This window comes from Hyaena hyaena, unplaced genomic scaffold (genome assembly GCF_003009895.1).
Source record: "Hyaena hyaena isolate Hyena2069 unplaced genomic scaffold, ASM300989v1 scaffold_38, whole genome shotgun sequence".
Classification (NCBI taxonomy): domain Eukaryota; kingdom Metazoa; phylum Chordata; class Mammalia; order Carnivora; family Hyaenidae; genus Hyaena; species Hyaena hyaena.
Window position 1 is genome coordinate 4,517,989 of NW_024080670.1, and position 17,713 is coordinate 4,535,701.

The following is a 17,713-nucleotide window of genomic DNA, read 5'->3' on the forward strand; positions in this document are numbered from 1 at the left end:
ATTTTAAAAAATTTTAATAACATCACATTGGCCAAACAAAACACATCTGAGGGACACATCCAGCCCCCAAGCCACCTGCATTCAAACTCTGAGGGACTAATACCTCTTCCCAAAGGGAAAGGTTGGATTCCACCATATGGCAGGTTCCCAGAAAGACACTTACTTTTACCCTATTCACACAGAGTCCCATTGTAGGCAGGGCTCTGGATAGGGGTAGTGGTAGTGTGAATGCCTGGCATCAACCACCAAAAGCTTTCCCCCACAGTCTTGAGAGTCAGGAAAGAGTCCGTCTGCTCGGTCTGGCTCTGCAGCAGAGATGAGGGCCAATCACTTGTGAATGCACTGGTGAACACTTCAGAGGAAGCTTCCATGAACAGCCAAAATGCGCAGTTCAGATTTGCCTGGACTGTGAAAAACTGGACTATGGAAAGAGCTACTCCCAAATGCCGGACACTGGAAGTCTCAGTGATCTCAGCCAGTAGGGGCTTACAGCTGGTTTTATTTGGTTTAGAAAAATAAAGAAATATGGCATTTTTTACATTGTGGATATTAGAGAACAATTTGTATCTTTTGCACTTTACGCTTTACGTTAAATTGTTGTAGGATCCCAGAGGAAGGAATTTTCATTCTAACTGGGGAAATAGTTTTATGTAGATGTGTTTTGCTTCTGGCCAGTTTGGCCAGAAAGATTGGTGGAAGCATTTGAGCTGAGTCCAGAAGCTGAGGAGAGAAAGAACAAAAAATAATAATAAAAAATAAAAAAAAAAATAGACCCATAGTTCCCAAACTGTGTGCTAAGGCACCCTGGGGTACCACAGCAAATTAACAGGAGCATAGTAAAATGTTTTAAATCCTGGAGAGAAACAATATCACCTATTGGACACTGTGAATAGTAGTAGCTGGAAATAGTTCACAATTTCAACATTAGACTTTACTACATTCTTTTCTGTGACATTATATCTTTGTAAAGTTAGGTTTTCATCAACTGATCTGACAAAAAGCAAATACATCCTGTAAATCAATGTGGAACAGGAAATGAGAGAGTTGATGTCCAAAGTGATTGCAAGGTCTGGGAAGATGTGAGAAGATGCATATATATCATTAGTGAGTATCGGTGGTTATTTAATAATTATTTATTTTTATTATTTTTTTGTGTTTATTTATTTTGAGAGAGAGAATCCAAAGCAGGGGCAGAGCCAGACACAGGGCTCACGAATTATGAGATCATGACCCAAGTGGCAATCAAGAGTCGGACACTTCTGAGCTACCCAGGCGCCTCTCAAGAATTATTTTAAAATAAGGGTACCCAGGTGGCTCAGTCGGTTAAGTGTCTGACTTCAGCTCAGTTCATGATCTCGTGGTCCATGAGTTTGAGCCCCACGTAGGGCTCTGTACTGACAGCTCAGAGCCTGGAGCCTGCTGCAGATTCTGTGTCTCCCTCTCTCTCTCTCTGTCCCTCCCTTGCTTGTGCTGTCTGTCTCTCTCTCTCTCTCTCAAAAATAAATTTAAAAAAAAAATAATAAAAGGAAAACTCTAGTGGTTGTGGCAGTTGAGAAGTCAATGGTAACCTGGTATGTTTGTCAGTGTGTAGAGAGGTGAGGATTAACTCCAAACCTGTCAAAAACGTATGGACTTACTCTTCTGGGAAAAAGATAAAACAAAACAAAACAAGAGCAGCTAGATGAACCACAGATCAGAATCAAAGGCACTTTTTTGAATAGGGGAGAGCCTCTTTAAACAAATTTTTTAGGTTTATTTATTTATTTTGAGAGATAGAGGGAGCAAGCAGGGTAGGGGCAGAGAGAGAGAGAGAGAGAGAGGGGAGAGGGATAATGCCAAGCAGGATTCAGCCTGACTCCGGGCTCAAACTCACAAACCATGAGATCATGACCGGAGCTGAAATCAAGAGTCTGATGGTTAACTGACTTAGCCGTCCAGGTGTCCCAGAACCTCTCTTTTTTAAAACAAAAACTTTTAAAAACACAGAAAAGTAATATAGCAAATTCCCATGTGCCCCTTCCCCAAGAATGAAGAACAGTTCATATTTTGTTTTAGAATTTTGTTTGTTTATAGAAAAATAGATCTGATTATATAAAGTGGAATCCTTTTCCTCCTGAAACCCCGCTAAAGCAATAGCAGGGGGATTATAAGAAGTTAAAACCTGCAAGGACAGAGAACGGAACAAGGAGGGAATGGGAGAGGAGAGACAGAGACAGAGACAGAACTCTGGAAGATGAACAGCATGTGGCTGAGGGTTCACAACTGCATGGAAAAGAGAAAGTGGAAACATGAATCTTCAAAAAGAGACCAGCGGACTCAACCACAGGGCCTTGGAGCAGCTCAGGATTCACTGGTACCACGTAAGTCCAAAGGTGAGAGTGAAGGATGGGGGCTGAAAACAAAGGACTGGAAAAGAAAAGGGGCAGTCCTACCACCAGGTCCCCTCCCTCACCCTGCATTACCAGGTGACAACCCTTCCCCCAGCAGAATAGTGTTGAGGAGGAGGGGGAGGGGGAGGAGGGGGAGCACAACTAGCGTATGTGGAACGTATTATGTCAATCGCTATCCCACGCTCTTTACATGTATCAAATCATTGAACCCTAGTGGTCACCTGTGACTTATTTACTATTATTATCCCCATTTTACAGATGAGGAAACCAAGCCATTTGTCCAAGATCTCACAGCCACAAGAGAAAGGGCCAGGATCCAAACCATGCCAGGCTCCAGGCTCTGACAGTAGAATACAGCCCACTGTGGTTTGGGTTTCATTTCTCTCTCCATGAGTAGCCATGGAAGGTTTTCAGATATGGAAGTGACATTTATTTATGTATGCACTTAACATTTAAGAAATATGCGTCAGGTGCCTGCAGTGTGCCGGGCACTCTGCCAGGGTGAGCATATAGACCTGATGCAGGGCTGAGTACTCTGCCAGGGCAGGAACGGGGAGCCAGGGAGGCCTGCGGAGGGGCACCCAGTGCAGCCAGGGATCTGGACAGGACTCTTGGGAAAGGCAAAGTGGAGACTTCAAGGCTGGGCTGGAGTTCACATGGGAAAGAGGGGTGGGGGGGAAAGGGAAGTGTCCTGAACGGAAACGAGAGCATGGGCTAAGGCCCAGTGACCCATCTGTGGCCGTGCTGACACAGCCCACTTAGCAGCTAAGAAGAGGCTGGATTGGAGGTGAAGCCGCCAGGGGAGACTAGGGTTCAGGTCAGAGCCATGGGATTCTCCTGGGGATGGGCATGGGAGGGGCTGAACGTAATTGAGATGAGTAAAAATAGCACCTGCCACTTCTCAGGGACCCTTGTTGACCAAATGCTTCGAGCACAATTAATCTCCTTCAAAATACTATCAAGTGGGTATGATGATTTACGTGCATTTCACAGATGCAGACACTGAGGCATATGGCACATCCTGAGGCACAGGATGTATATTTCTTAAATGTTAAATGGATAAATAAATGTCACTTCCATATCTGAAAACCTTCCATGGCTACTTATGGAGAGAGAAATAAAGTCCAAACCACAGAGGGCTGTATTCTACTGTCAATCCTCACCACCTGGCACGGTTTGGATCCTGGCCCTTTCTCTTGTTGGCTGAACAACCTTTCTCTTGTTGGATTTGAACCAGGCATGACTGAGCCCAAAGCCTGAGCTCTTAACCATGTAATTCAGAGCCTCTTTGAGCCAGACACAGAAGGATACACTATGACTCCATGCATATAAAGCTTCAAGAACAGTCTAACCTATGATGATAGAGCTCGGGACAATGGCTTTCTCATGGCGGGGTGGAGGGAGGCAGGTGGAGGGCAAGGAGACTCCCTGGGAAGAAAGATGAGGAGACTCCTGAGGCTCTGGAAATGTTCTGTCGTTTTCTTTTTCTTTGTAAAAAAATTTTTTATTTTAAGTAAATTCCATTCCACATGTGCAGCTTAAACTCACAACCCCAAGATCAAGAGTCACATGCTCCACCGACTGAGCCAGCCAGGTGCCCCAATGCTCTGTGTCTTGACCTGGGTGATGATAACTTGGGTGCATTTTTATGTAAAACTTCACCAGGCTGCTCACTGAATCATGTACTTTTGCTGGATGTATGTTATACTTCAATTTTTGAAAAAGGACTCTCTCGAAGAAGTGCCATTTGAAGTGAAACCAAATCATTTTGTATGATTATTATAATCATAAACCAAATGCTTATGCCATATCAGGCACACCATTGGAGTGCTTGTGATGTCAGGCACCATGCAAAGTGCTCTCCATGCTATTATTTTATTTTATCTTTACAGCGGTTCCGAGGAGGCAAATATCATCCTGCCCATTTTGCAGATGAGAAAACTGAGGTTTTAAGAATGCAGTGACGTGCCTGGGTCACACAGGAAGTGGCTTAGCCAGAATTCCATCCCAGATTTGTCTGACCTCCAAGTCCATGCTCTTGATACCACCTGCTCCCACTTCCCCTCTGGGAGTGGCAGGCTTTAGGTCACAAAGGATGGGGGAGAAGAAACCAGAGAAGGCACCTAGCAGAGGTAGAGGCCCCTTCCAAGTCTCCATGCCTAATTTTGTAATTATGTTTTCTCTGTCTTTTTTGTTAAGTTTATTTATTTATCATGAGAGAGAGAGAGAGAGAGAGAGAGCAGGGGAAGGGCAGAGGGAGAGAGAGAGAGACAAAGAATCCCAAGCAGGCTCTGCACTGTTAGTGTGGAACCGACATGGGGCTCGAACCCACGAATCTTGAGATTATAACCTGAGCTGAAATCAAGAGTTGGACACTTTTTAAAAAAATTTTTAATGTTTTATTTATTTCTGAGAGGGTCAGAGACAGCGTGAGCAGGGGAGGGTCAGAGAGAGAGGGAGACACAGAATCTGAAGTAGATTCCAGGCTATGAGCTAGCTGTCAGCACAGAGCCCGACGTGGGGCTCGAACTCACGAAGGGTGAGATCATGACCTGAAATGAAGTTGGATGCTTAACTGACTGAGCCACCCAGGTGTCCCAATGTTTTCTCTTCTTTCCTTCCTTCCCGTTTATTTATTTATTTATTTATTTATTACATTTTCAAATTTATTTCTACGAGAGAGATAGAGACAGTGTGAGCAGGGGAGGGTCAGAGAGAGAAGGAGACACAGAATCTGAAACAGGCTCCAGGCTCTGAGCTAGTTATCAGCACAGAACCCGACGTGGGGCTCGAACCCAGGAACCGTGAGATCATGACCTGAGCCTAAGTCAGATGCTTAAACGACTGAGCCACCCAGGCACCCCAATGTTTATTTATTTTTGAGAGAGGGAGAGAGAGAATACAAAGGGTGGCAGAGGGGCAGAGAGAGCAGGAGTCAGAGAATCCAAAGCAGGGTCTGCACTGTCAGCACACAGCCTGACGCGGGGCTTGAACCCATGAACCTTGAGATCACAAGCCCAGCCGAAGTTGTTCTACTCAACCGATTGAGCCAGCCAGGCCCCCCAAATGTTTTCTCTTTCTTAAAGGGAGCCTTCCCACACCGCCGAAGCTTCAGGGTTCTAGCTGCAAAACCTGGGTCTGCCCGGCTCTGAGAGTGGCTGGGAGAGTGGCTGGGAGAGGACGGCTGCTCCATCATTAGAATCCAGAGTGTTGCTTAGTGATGCCTTAACTCCCACTCTGGCTCGTGACAGGGCGCCCTGGGGTCCTCATCACCTGCCACCCCCCTCACCAGTGTCTTGTCAAGCAGACCCTGAAAATCTCTCAGTAGCCTAAAAAAAGCAGGGATGCTGGCCCCTCCCAACTCCCAATTAAACACAGGCTCTTTCTGGCCCCTCCAGCTTCCTGTCTCCTCTCCAAGCCCCTCCTCCCTCCCCCTCCTCTCTTTGTCTACTGTCTTCCCACCTCCGCTTTTCCCCACTCACCCTTCTCCCTGACAGCAGCCGACTTCCTGCCTTACACCACGGAGAGTCAGGGCCCAGAGGCCTCCCCACCCTGGTTCAGACCCAGAACGACTCTCAGCTTTGAGCGACTCTGAGTCTAACACTCACAGTCCGGTCCTGCTTTGTTGGGTGACCCCAGCCAGTCACTTTTTCCCTCTGGACGTTTCCCCACTGTTCATATATGCATAACCTGGGCCCTGGCCCCTTGTCCTGAGTCACACTGGGTGTCTCCAGCTCTCCCTCGAGTCAGGAAGCAGGTAGACAAGGGGATCCATCTTGGGGACCCGGCTCCCCTCGTTACCAGCTGCCCACCCTGTAGGTATCTCAGGTGCCTGTCGTTGGGCAAGCAGGGGAGGCAGGCTTTGATTCCTGGGTCTGATTGCCCACAAGCTCAGGGCTCACTGCTGAGACCTTCGGGGCATCCCTGTGTGGGGTCTTCTTGACCCCCAACTCCTCTCTCTCTTCCTTCCAGGCTGTAACCCTTTCCCTAGCTGTTGATACACAACCCACCCCCCGAAACACATCACATCCATGCCCTGTATACAGGAGGAGCTGTTTGAGCAGATGTTTAATATACAAAACAAAAATAGCAGTTATTTTGTTGAATGGATTCCCAACAATCAAAGCCATCTGTTTTCAACATCCCACCCTAGGGCCTAAAAATGCCTGCCGCCTTCCATGACAAAACACGACCACCCAAGAGCTGTTGGAGCATATTTATAAGAGTTTTCTGCTGGGATTCACTGGAAGGCTACAAATATTACCCCCCGGCCCTGTACCCCCAACCTTCTGGCAGATGGAGACTCATGAGGAAGGAGACAGAGCTTTGCCCTCTGGATTTACGGGTTATGGCTTGCTTTTTTTTTCCCTGGGTGTTTTCTTTGGTTGCTTAAACAAACAAAGAAACAAACAAACCTTTTTTACTCAGAAGACTAATTAATCTCTTACCATTTGTACTTTTCCTATGAAACCCATATTTCACCACCCAACCTCCTACTGCTGACCCAATTTCTTTTTTTTTTAATATAATTTATTGTCAAATTGGCTTACATACAACATCCAGTGGTCATCGCAACAAGTGGCTTCCTCAATGTCCGTCATCCATTTTCCCCTCCCCCACCTCGCCATCCACCCTCAGTTTGTTCTCTGTATTTAAGAGTCTCTTGTGGTTTGCCTCCTTCCCTCTTTGTTTGTATCTATTTTTTTTTCTCCTTCTCTTCCCCAATGGCCTTCTGTGAAGTTTCTTAAGATCCACATATGAGTGAAAACATATGATATCTGTCCTTCTCTGACTGACTTATTTCATTCACCATAATACCTTCCAATTGCATCCACACTGCTGCAAATGCATGATTTCATGCTTTCTCATTGCCAAGTAGTATTCCATTGTATATAGAAATCACATCTTCTTTATCTGTTCATTAGTTGATGGACATGTAGGCTCTTTCCATAATTTGGCTGTTGTTGAAAGCACTGCTGTAAACATGGGAAACATTGGGGTACACGTGCCCCTACACATCAGCACTCCTGTATCCCTTGGGTAAATTCCTAGTAGTGCTATTGCTGTGACCCAACGTCTGAACCTCATCACGCTGAGAGTGCCTGTCTCCAAATCTTCTCCTCCTGCTGTGCCCATCACCTTCCCTAATTCCTGCAGTTCTTCCTCCCACTGCAGCAGAGAAATCCTGTAGTGATGTAATTGGACTACGGTGGGGTTGGCTTTGTGTATTTTTGTCTTCATTTTTCATTACACAAGTAACACAGCACACCTTTGTTGTTAAAATATCTCAGAAAGGAAACGAATTCTCCCTACAAAAACCCCATGGGACACTGTTAAAGTTGTACTCGGGTGAAAAATAGCAGTCTTCAATGCTTTTATTTATAAAAGACTCAAAATCAGTGAATCAAGGATCCAACCTAAGAAATTAGAAAAATCAGTGAAAGAAAGAGCGGGAAAAATAAGATGAAAAGCTGATGTTAATGAAATGGAAAATACTAAAAGGATAAATAAAAGTTGTTTGAAAAAAATTGATTTGAAAAGACAAATAAAATGTTTTTTTTAAGAGAGAAAGAGAGAGCATGTGCACAAGCCTGGGAGAGTGGGAGAGGGAGAGAGAGAGAAGGAAAATCTCAAGTAGACTCCACACTCATCATGGAGCCTAACACTGGGCTTGACCCCACAACCCTAGGATCATGACCTGAGCTGAAATCAAGAGTCTGATGCTTAACCGACTGAGCTACCCAGGCACCCCCAAATAAGAAAAATCTTAACTAAAGGTAAGTCCAAAGAAAGAAAGCAAAGGGGTGCCTGGGTGGCTCAGTTGGTTAAGCGTCTGACTTTGGCTCAGGTCATGATCTCATGGTTTGTGGTTCGAGCCCCACGTCAGGCTCTGGGCTGATAGCTCAGAGCCTGGAGCCTGCTTCAGGTTCTGTGTCTCCCTCTCTCTCTGCCACTTCCCTAACTCATGCTCTGTTTCTCTCTGTCTCAATAATAAATAAACATGAAAAGTTTTTTTAAAAGGCAGGGATACAGCAAAAATATACAACATTAGGAATGAAGACAGCAATACAAACACAGATGTGATGTTATTGTTTTTAAATATGGCATTACATTGGAATAACAAAAGGAAATAGATGAGCTTTTTAGCAAAATATACATAAGAAGTAGAAAATTTTAACAGACTAAGAATCAGGGAAGAGATTAGAAAGATGACTAAAGAGATTGCGTTCCAAAAGACTGTGGGAGGACAAATTGAGGCATCTGACTGGCTCTGTCAGTAGAGCGTATGACTCTTGATCTCTGCGTTGTGAGTTTGAGCCCCATGTTGGATGTAGAGATTACTTAAAAATAAAATCTTAAAAAAAATTATGATAGGGGGTACCTGGGTGGCTCCGTTGGTCTAACTTTGGTTTCGGTTCAGGTAGTAATCTCATGGTTTGTGAGAATGAGCTGTGTTTTGGGCTCTCCGCTAACAGTGCAAAGCCTGCTTTTCTTGGGATTCTCTCTCTCCCCCTCTCTCTCTGCCCCTCCCTTCCTCTCTCTGTGCGCGCCTGTGCTCTCTCTCTCAAAAGAAATAAACTTTAAAATATAATAATAATAACAATAGGACAAACTAATGTTAAATGCATCCCTGGGCTCCTGAGTGGCTCAGTTGGTTAAGCTTGGTTTCAGCTTGGGTCATGATCTAATGGTTTGTGAGTTGGAGCCCCAAGTCGGGCTCTGTGCTGACAGTGCCTGCTTGAGATTCTCTCTCTCTCTCTCTCTTTCAAAATAAATAAACTTTTAAAAAGAATAAAAAAAAAAAACCCCGCCTCCTAAGGTGATGCAATGGAAAATGCTCAACATCAGCTGTGTAGTATTGTAGCCCAGAATGTTCCACCTGGATCTAATCCCAAAGAAACAGACAATTTAAGATGATAGGACACCCTACAAGACCTGGACCCCCTCACCCAAAAAAAAGTGAAGGTCATGGGGCACCTGGCTGCTGCAATCAGTGGAGCATGAGACTATTGACCTCAACGTTGTGAGTTCCAGCCCCACTCGAGGTGTAGAGATTACTTAAAAATAAATTCTGGGAGGGGGCGCCTGGGTGGCTCAGTTGGTTTAGCATCTGACTCTTGATTTTGGCTCAGGTCATGATCTCACAATTGTGAGATCAAGCCCCGAGTCAGGCTCGGAACGGAGTGCAAAGCTTGCTTAGGATTCTCTCTTCCTCTCTCTCTGCCCCTCCCCCAGTCATGCGCATGTGAGCACTCTCTCTCTCTCTCTCTCTCTCCCCCCCCCTCCCTCTCTCAACAAATAAATAAACTTCAAAAATAAAATCTGAGGTTCCTGGGTGACTCAGTCAGTTAAGCGTCAGACTCTTGGTCTCAGCTCAGGTCTTGATCTCAAAGTGGGGAGTTCAAGCCCTGATGGGGCTCCATACTGGATGTGGAGCCTACTTACAAAAATAAATAAAACTGGAAGCTTTAGATTCTGGAGTTAAAAGGAAAAAAGAAAACAGCTAAGAAGGCATTATTGGGACAGTTAGAGAAATCTGAACATACACAGTGTGCTAGATGCTATTATTACATCCAGTTCCTCCTGGATGGATAATGGAATTTTCTTGGTTGGGATAATGGGATTTTGTTTATGTAGAAGAATGTTCTAAATCTTATGAGATACATTTTTTTTTCTCTAAATTACTTTTTAATGTTTATTTATTTATTTGAGAGAGAGCATAAGCCAGTGCGAGTAGGGGAGGGGCAAAGAGAGAGAATCCCAAGCAGGCTCTGCACTGTCAGCTCAGAGCCCAACACAGGGCTTAATCCTAAGAACCACAGAATTGTGACCTGAGCTGAAATTAAGAGTTGGACACTTAACTGACTGAGCTACCCAGGCACCCCTAGAAATTACTTAAAAAAATTTTTTTTTTATTTCTAGGAGAGAGAGAGAGACAGCATGAGCAGGGGAGGGTCAGAGAGAGAGGGAGTCACAGACTGAAACAGGCTCCAGGCTCTGAGCTGGCAGTCAGCACAGAGCCCAACGCAGGGCTCGAACCCACGAACCGCAAGATCATGACCTAAGCGAAAGTTGGACGCTTAACCAACTAAGCCACCCAGGCGCCCCTTAAAATTTTTTTAATGTTTGTTTATTTTTGAGAGACCATGAAAGAGAGAGAGACAGAGAGAGAGAGAGAGAGAGAATGAATGGGGGAGGGGCAGAGAAGGAGACACAGAATCTGAAGCAGGCTCCAGGCTCTGAGATGTCAGCACAGAGCCTGATGTGGGGCTTGAACCCATGAGCTATGAGATCATGATCTGAGCTGAAGTCAGTCACTTAGCCAACTGAGCCACACAGGTGCCCCACTAGAGATCATTAAAAAATATATATATATTTTAGAGGATGCCTGGCTGGCTCAGTGGGTAGGACATGTGACTCTTGATCTTAGGGTCATGATTTCAAGCCTTGTGTTGGGCATGGAGCCTACTCAAATAATAATAATAATAATGATAATGATAGATTAACTATAAAAAATCTTTTAGAGAGGGGCGCCTCTTTTGTGGGGGCAGGTAGAACAGACTGTGCAAGGCATCTGTACTTGTTGGTAGTTGGAAAGGAGACATGGAATTGACATGGGTGAGGGCAAGGACACACTAGATCCCGCATCTGTCGCTCACCCTCTTCAACCTCAATGACCCAGGTGACCTGCAGGAGACCCGGTGTCCTTTGCATTGGCCGCACACATACCTGGCCCAGTACTCATGAAGCTGAAGGAGAAGACCTAGCGGGAGCCAGGGGGCCTACAGGCCCAGGTTGCACAAAACCAACAAGCTCGTTAGCAGATTAGCGACAACCTCGGGACAGTTAGGACAAGAGCCTGAGGCCCGCCGTCAGACTACAGAGCGTAAAAGATGGCCGCTCCTACCACATCTTGAGCAAGTTGATTTTGTAGCCAAGGCAGCTTGAAACCACACAGGCGAGAGAATTCTAGGAAACTTGCTTCCAGGTAAGTTGACACAAGACAAAGTAGCACGTGGTGTGTGTGTGTGTGTGTGTGTGTGTGTGAGAGAGAGAGAGAGAGAGAGAGAGAGAGGAAGAGAGCACAAATGTGACAAAACATGAACAATTGGTGAGTCCTGGTGAAGAGTGCTCAGCTTTTCTATAGATTTGAAATTTGTAATAAAAAGTTGGAGGTGGGGGGCGCCTGGGTGGCTCAGTCAGTTAAGCGTCCGACTTCAGCTCACGTCATGATCTCACAGTTTGTGAGTTTGGGCCCTGTATCGGACTCTGTGCTGACAACTCAGAGCCTGGAGCCTGCTTTGGATTCTGTGTCTCCCTCTCTCTCTGTTCCTCCCCTGCTTGCACTCTGTCTCTCTCTCAAAAATAAATAAACATTTAAAAAATTTAAAAAACCCCAACAACAGTGACATTTCAAATGGCAAGGCATGAAGAATGAGGGTGAATGAGAGCCCAGGGCTGAGAAGTGTGAGCTAGAAATGAAATTTGAGTTCCTAGCCCTTTATAGATCAGAAGGCCCAGAGAGGGGAAGGGACTTACCCAGTTTCATAGAATGCGCATCCAGCCAGGTCTGCATGGACTTACAGCTCTGCAGCTGCGGAAAGCCAAGGCCAAGCAAAGACTATTTTTTTTAATTCGTTTTTAATGTTTATTTATTTTTGAGAGAGAGACAGACAGACAGACAGACAGTGCAAAATAGGGGAGACACAGAATCTGAAGCAGGCTCCAGGCTAGCTGTCAGCTCAGAGTCCAAAGCAGGGCTTGAACCCACAAACCATGAAATCATGACCTGAGCAGAAGCCAGACGCTCAACAGACTGAGCCACCCAGGCGCCCCACAAAGACTGTTTTCTGAAAGGATGTTGACCCTACCACCTGCAGGTGAGTAAGAGGAACAGCAGGATCCTGAAGGTCAAGACCAGGGGGATGGGATAGGTATTTCTCCTCTTGCCTCAGGTCCTGGTTTTGTTTATGTTTTTGATATTTTGTTCATCATGGAGTTTGGGGCATTAATTTTTATTTAAGGACACTTCAGGGGCCCCTGGGTGGCTCTGTCAGTTAAGGGTCTAACTCGATTTCTGCTCAGGTCCTGATCTCACAGTTTATGGAATCGAGCTCTGTGTCTGGCTCTGCGCTGACCACGTGGAGCCTGCGTGGGATTCTCTCTCTCCCTCTGTGCACCCTCCCTCCCCGCAGATAAATAAACATTTCAGAAATACTTCACTCGGGGCTCCTGGGTGGCTCAATTGGCTAAGGATCCAACTTCAGCTCAGGTCTTGATGTCACATCCTAGAGTTCAAGACCCGTATCAGGCTCTGTACTAACCGTGTGGAGCCTGCCTGGGATTCACTCTCTCTCCCTCTCTCTCTCTCTGCTGCTCCTCCACTTGCTCCCCACCCCTCTCTCAAAATAATTAAAATCTGTAAAAAATGCTTCACTAAACTATTATTTATCTTGATTACTTAGGTTTTCACACCCCTTCTCCAGCCTGCTTCCCTTAAATCTTGCACCCTAGACTGGTACCTTACTTCTTTCTCATTCCCATTACCTTATATTCCTAGAATCCTGGACTCCTAGAATCTTCATTCTTTTTTATTTATGTTTCTTTATTTATTTTTGAGAGAGAGACAGTGCCCGGGGGAGAGCCAGGGACACGGGGAGACAAAGAATCCCAAGCAGCCTCCGTACTGTCAGCGCAGAGCCTGATGTGGGGCTGGAACTCATGAACCATGAGATCATGACCTGAGCCAAAGTCAAGAGTCCGTACGCTTAAACGACTGAGCCACCCGGACACCCCTAGAATCCTTATTCTTATTCTCACTTCCTCCCCCAACCCAGCACTGGCATCTCATCAGAGGACCTAACATTTATTGTAAGAACACAGGCCAGAACCTTCTTACCCTCTCTCCGTCCCTCCCTCCCTCCTCCCCTCTTTTCTTATTTCCATCCTTCCTTTTTCTTCTTCTTCTTTTTTTTTAATGTTTTATTTATTTAAGAGAGAGAGAGAAACAGCGTGAGCAGGGGAGGGTCAGAGAGAGGGAGATACAGAATCTGAAGCAGGCTCCATGCTCTGAGCTAGCCGTCAGCACAGAGCCTGATGCGGGGCTGGAACCCACGAACTGTGAGATCATGACCTGAGCCAAAGTCGGACGCTTAACTGACTGAGCCCCCCAGGTGCCCCTATCCTTCCTTCTTCTGTCTTAGCTCCTCTCTGCCAGGCGCTGTGTTAGTCTCTGCCCTTGGGCAGTTATCAAGTAAGGAGGCATCCAGAAAATGCAGTGAAGTGTTACAAGACATTTAAATGGCCAAGAGAAGACGGGGCGCATCGGGGCCAGTACCTAACAGAAACGAGTGTTCACGTCCACCAAAGTCTCGTACCGACAGGTATGTAGCAGCTTATTCTTACTAGCCTCAAACGGGAAACAACCCAAATGGTCCTCAACGGTCGAATGGACAAACGAACGGTAGCTCAGTAACACGATGGAATAAATGCGCCCAACACCACAGTTAAACCTCAGAAATGTGACGCTGACTGTAACAAGCAAGACACAACAAAAGAGGGTCCGTTATATGCTGATTCCTTTTCTTGGCAGTTGGACAACATGCCCAAAGGATCTGAGATTGGAATACAGGTTACCTGTTGGCGGGGAGGGAGGGGGACCAGGTGGGTTTGGGGGGCCAGAAATGTTCTATATCTTGATCTGGGCAGGTGTTACCTGAATGATTACAAACATAAAAACTGATCAAGCTGTGCCCTTAGGATTTGTGCAACTTCCTGTGTATAACTTTTACTTAAAGAATAATAAAAAAAGGGCTACCTGGATGCCTCAATCGGTTAAGTGTCCGACTCTTGATTTCGGCTCAGGTCATGGTCTCATGGTCGTGGGATCGAGCCCCGCATTGAGCTCCGAGCTCCACACTGAGCATGGAGCCTGCTTGGGATTCTCTCTCTCTAAATAAACACTGAAAACATTTTTTGAAAACCCACTCTGGCTTCTGTGTAGAGACTAGAGTAGTGGCACAGGCAGACAGCAGAGAAGCCAGTTGGAAGGCTGTGAGAAAGGTGGGGGGAGACTTGGGGGGTGGGCTTGGGGGACCCTCAGGGGGAGGAGGACAAAGAAGAAGTGAAATGAGAGAAAGGGAGGGGGGGCTCGGGAGTGAAACCCGGCTGAACAGCAGGTGGGGGGTGGGGGTACTGCTGACTGAGACAGGAAGTCTAGGGGTGGGGTGGGGCCACTGAACCTCTCCCTTTCCGCCTTTGTCCGGGCCCTGCAGGAGTCAATGTCCCTCCTGGGCCGAGCCCCAGCCACCACCAGGGGGCAATAGGGTCCTTCCCGATGGAGGAGGCAGCCTGCAGCCAGCATCAGGGGCATCAGCTGTTGGCAGATAGCTGGGGGGGGGATGGGGGGGGCAGCTCTCCAGGACACTGTGCTCCTTGCAGAAGAATCTTGTAGGATGGGAGGGAAGGAAATTAAAATCTAAAGCCCTGGAATCTGAAAATCATGACTCCAGCCCTTTCCCGGATTCCCTTTATGCTCAGCATAGAGCCAGGCTGGCATTCCCCACCCCACCTGCCTCCTCTCAAGCCTCACCCCAGCTCCGGGAAGAGAGGGGCTCCCTGCGGGTGTAACCTCTGGCATTTGTGCTGTTTCTGCAGCCTGGCCCGCCCTCCTGTGGGCGCCTCTCACATCCCTCAGGGGCACCGACTCTAGGACCCTTTCCTGACCCCAAAAAGTGAGTCAGACTGGCCCCCTCTATGTCTCCCATCATGCCCCTTTCTCCCTAAATTATATTAGTCAACGTACCTAATTCTTCAGCTCCTCTGGGGCTCTGAAAGGCAGGAGAATGCCCAGCATGGGCCCTAAGAGCACTTGTCGAATGAATGAAAGGGCAAATAAATGAGTGAGTGAATCTAAGGTTGTAAGAGGATAGCATCTCAGGGTTTTTTTTAAGTTTATTTATTTATTTTGAGACAGAGAGAGAGAGAGAGAGAGAACAGTGGGAGAGGGGCAGAGAGAAGGAGAGACTGAGTCCCAAGTAGGCACAATGCCATCAATAAGGAGCCCAATGCTCTGCAAACAGCTCAGAGGCCAGAGCCTGCTTTGGATTCTGTGTCTCCCTGTCTCTCTGCTGCTCCGTGGCTCACTCTCTGTCTCTCTCTCAAAATTAAATTAACATTAAAAAAAAAAAGCAAAAAAACACAAAGCCTTATGTAGGGCTCCAAATCACTAACTGTGAGACCATACCCCGAACTGAGATCAAGAGCTGGACTCTCCCGACTTCGGCTCAGGTCATGATCTCTCAGTTCACAGGTTTGAGCCCCACATCGGGCTCTGTGCTGACAGCTCAGAACCCGGAGCCTGCTTCCAATTCTGTGTCTTCCTCTCTCTCTCTACCCCTCTCCACTTGTGCTCTCTCTCTCTCTCTCTCTCAAAAATAAATAAACATTTAGAAATTATTTTAAAAGAGAGTCAGACGCTCAGCCAACTGTGCCACCCAGGCTCTTCTGCATCTCAGTTTTGAAGTCAAAGAGATAGGTTCAAGGACAGGCAATGCCACTTATGAGCTGTGTGACCTTGGCAACCGTCTTAACCTCTCTCTGGGCCCCAGTCTCCTCTTCCAGTTATCAAAGTTACTATAGTTTCAGTGATACGATGCATGTCAGTCCCTTAGCCTAAAATCTACACATAATATTGCTCAGTAAAATGGGGATGTGTGTGTGTGTGTGTGTGTGTACACAATCATACCTGTTTGTGTAGGCTATATAATAAACTGTTAGCTAATGAAAAGGACTGAAATTGGGAGAAGAAGGTAAAATGTTCATTTTGTACTTTATATACTTCTGTAGTTGAATGTCTTACATTAAGCATCATTTTAAAACTTTAATAACACATCGTTTTAAAATTTTATTTATTTTTGAGAGAGAGAGAGAGAGAGAGAGAGAGACAGAGCATGAGTGGGGGAGGGGCAGAGAGAGAGGGAGACAGAATCTGAAGCAGGCTCCATGCTCTGAGCTAGCTGTCAGCACAGAGCCCGATACGGGGCTCAAACCCAACTGTGAGATCATGACCCAAGCTGAAGTTGGACGCTTAACTGACTGAGCCACCCAGGTGCTGCATAACACACCTTTTTTAAAAAAATTATTGGGGCGCCTGGGTGGCTTAGTCGATTAAGTGTCCGACTTTCGCTTAGGTCATGATCTCGCGGTTCGTGGGTTCGAGCCCCGCGTCGGGCTCCGTGCTGACTGCCAGCTCAGAGCCTGGAGCCTGTTTCAGAGTCTGTGACTCCCTCTCTCTCTGACCCTCCCCTGCTCACGCTGTCTCTCTCTCTCCTAGAAATAAATAAAAAAATAAAATAAAATAAAATTATTTTTGTTTTTATTTTTAGACTCTATGCCCAATGTGGGGCTTGAACTCATGACCCTGAGAACAAGAGTCACTTGCTCTACCAACTGAGCCAGGCGCCCCTTAATTTATTATTCAGAAGATTTTATTTTTATTTTTAAGTAATCTCTATACCCATTGTGGGGTTCGAACTCACAACCCCGAGATCAAGATCAACCCCGTAATAAGACAAACTTTAAATGAAAAATAGGGACCCCTGGGAAGCTCAGTCTGTTAAACACCCGACTCCTGATCACGGTTTGTGAGTTCAAGCCCCACGTCGGGCTCCCTGCTGATAGTGCAGAGCCTGCTTGGGATTCTTTCTCCCTCTTTCCGCCCCTCTCCTGCTTGTACTTTCTCTCTCTCTCTCTTTGAAAAATAAATAAATAAACTTAAAAAAATAAGTTAAAAATAAAATCCAGGGACACCTGGGTGGCTTAGTCGGTTAAGCGTCTGACTTTCACTTAGGTCATGATCTCGCGGTTTGTGGGTTTGAGCCCCGCATCGGGCTCTGTGCTGACTGCCAGCTCAGAGCCTGGAGCCTGTTTCAGTCTGTGACTCCCTCTCTCTCTGACCCTCCCCTGCTCGCGCTGTCTCTCTCTCTCTCCTAGAAAGAAATAAAACATTAAAAATAAATAAATAAATAAATAAAATCCAGTATCACATGGGAAAATGCTCAACATCATCGTCATAAGGAAAATGCAAAACAAAACAAACCACTATAAGATACCACTGCTCACCATTTAAAAGGCTAAAATCAAAAGGCTTAACAATACCAGATGTTGGCAAAAGGGGAAGCAACTGGAACTCCTGTACACTGTTGATGAGGGTATAAAATGGTACGACGATTTTGAAAAAATGTTTGACAGTTTCTAGTAATAAGCATACTTCCCGTACGAACCAGAAATTCTACTCCTGGCTATGACTCAGGCACCGGGAA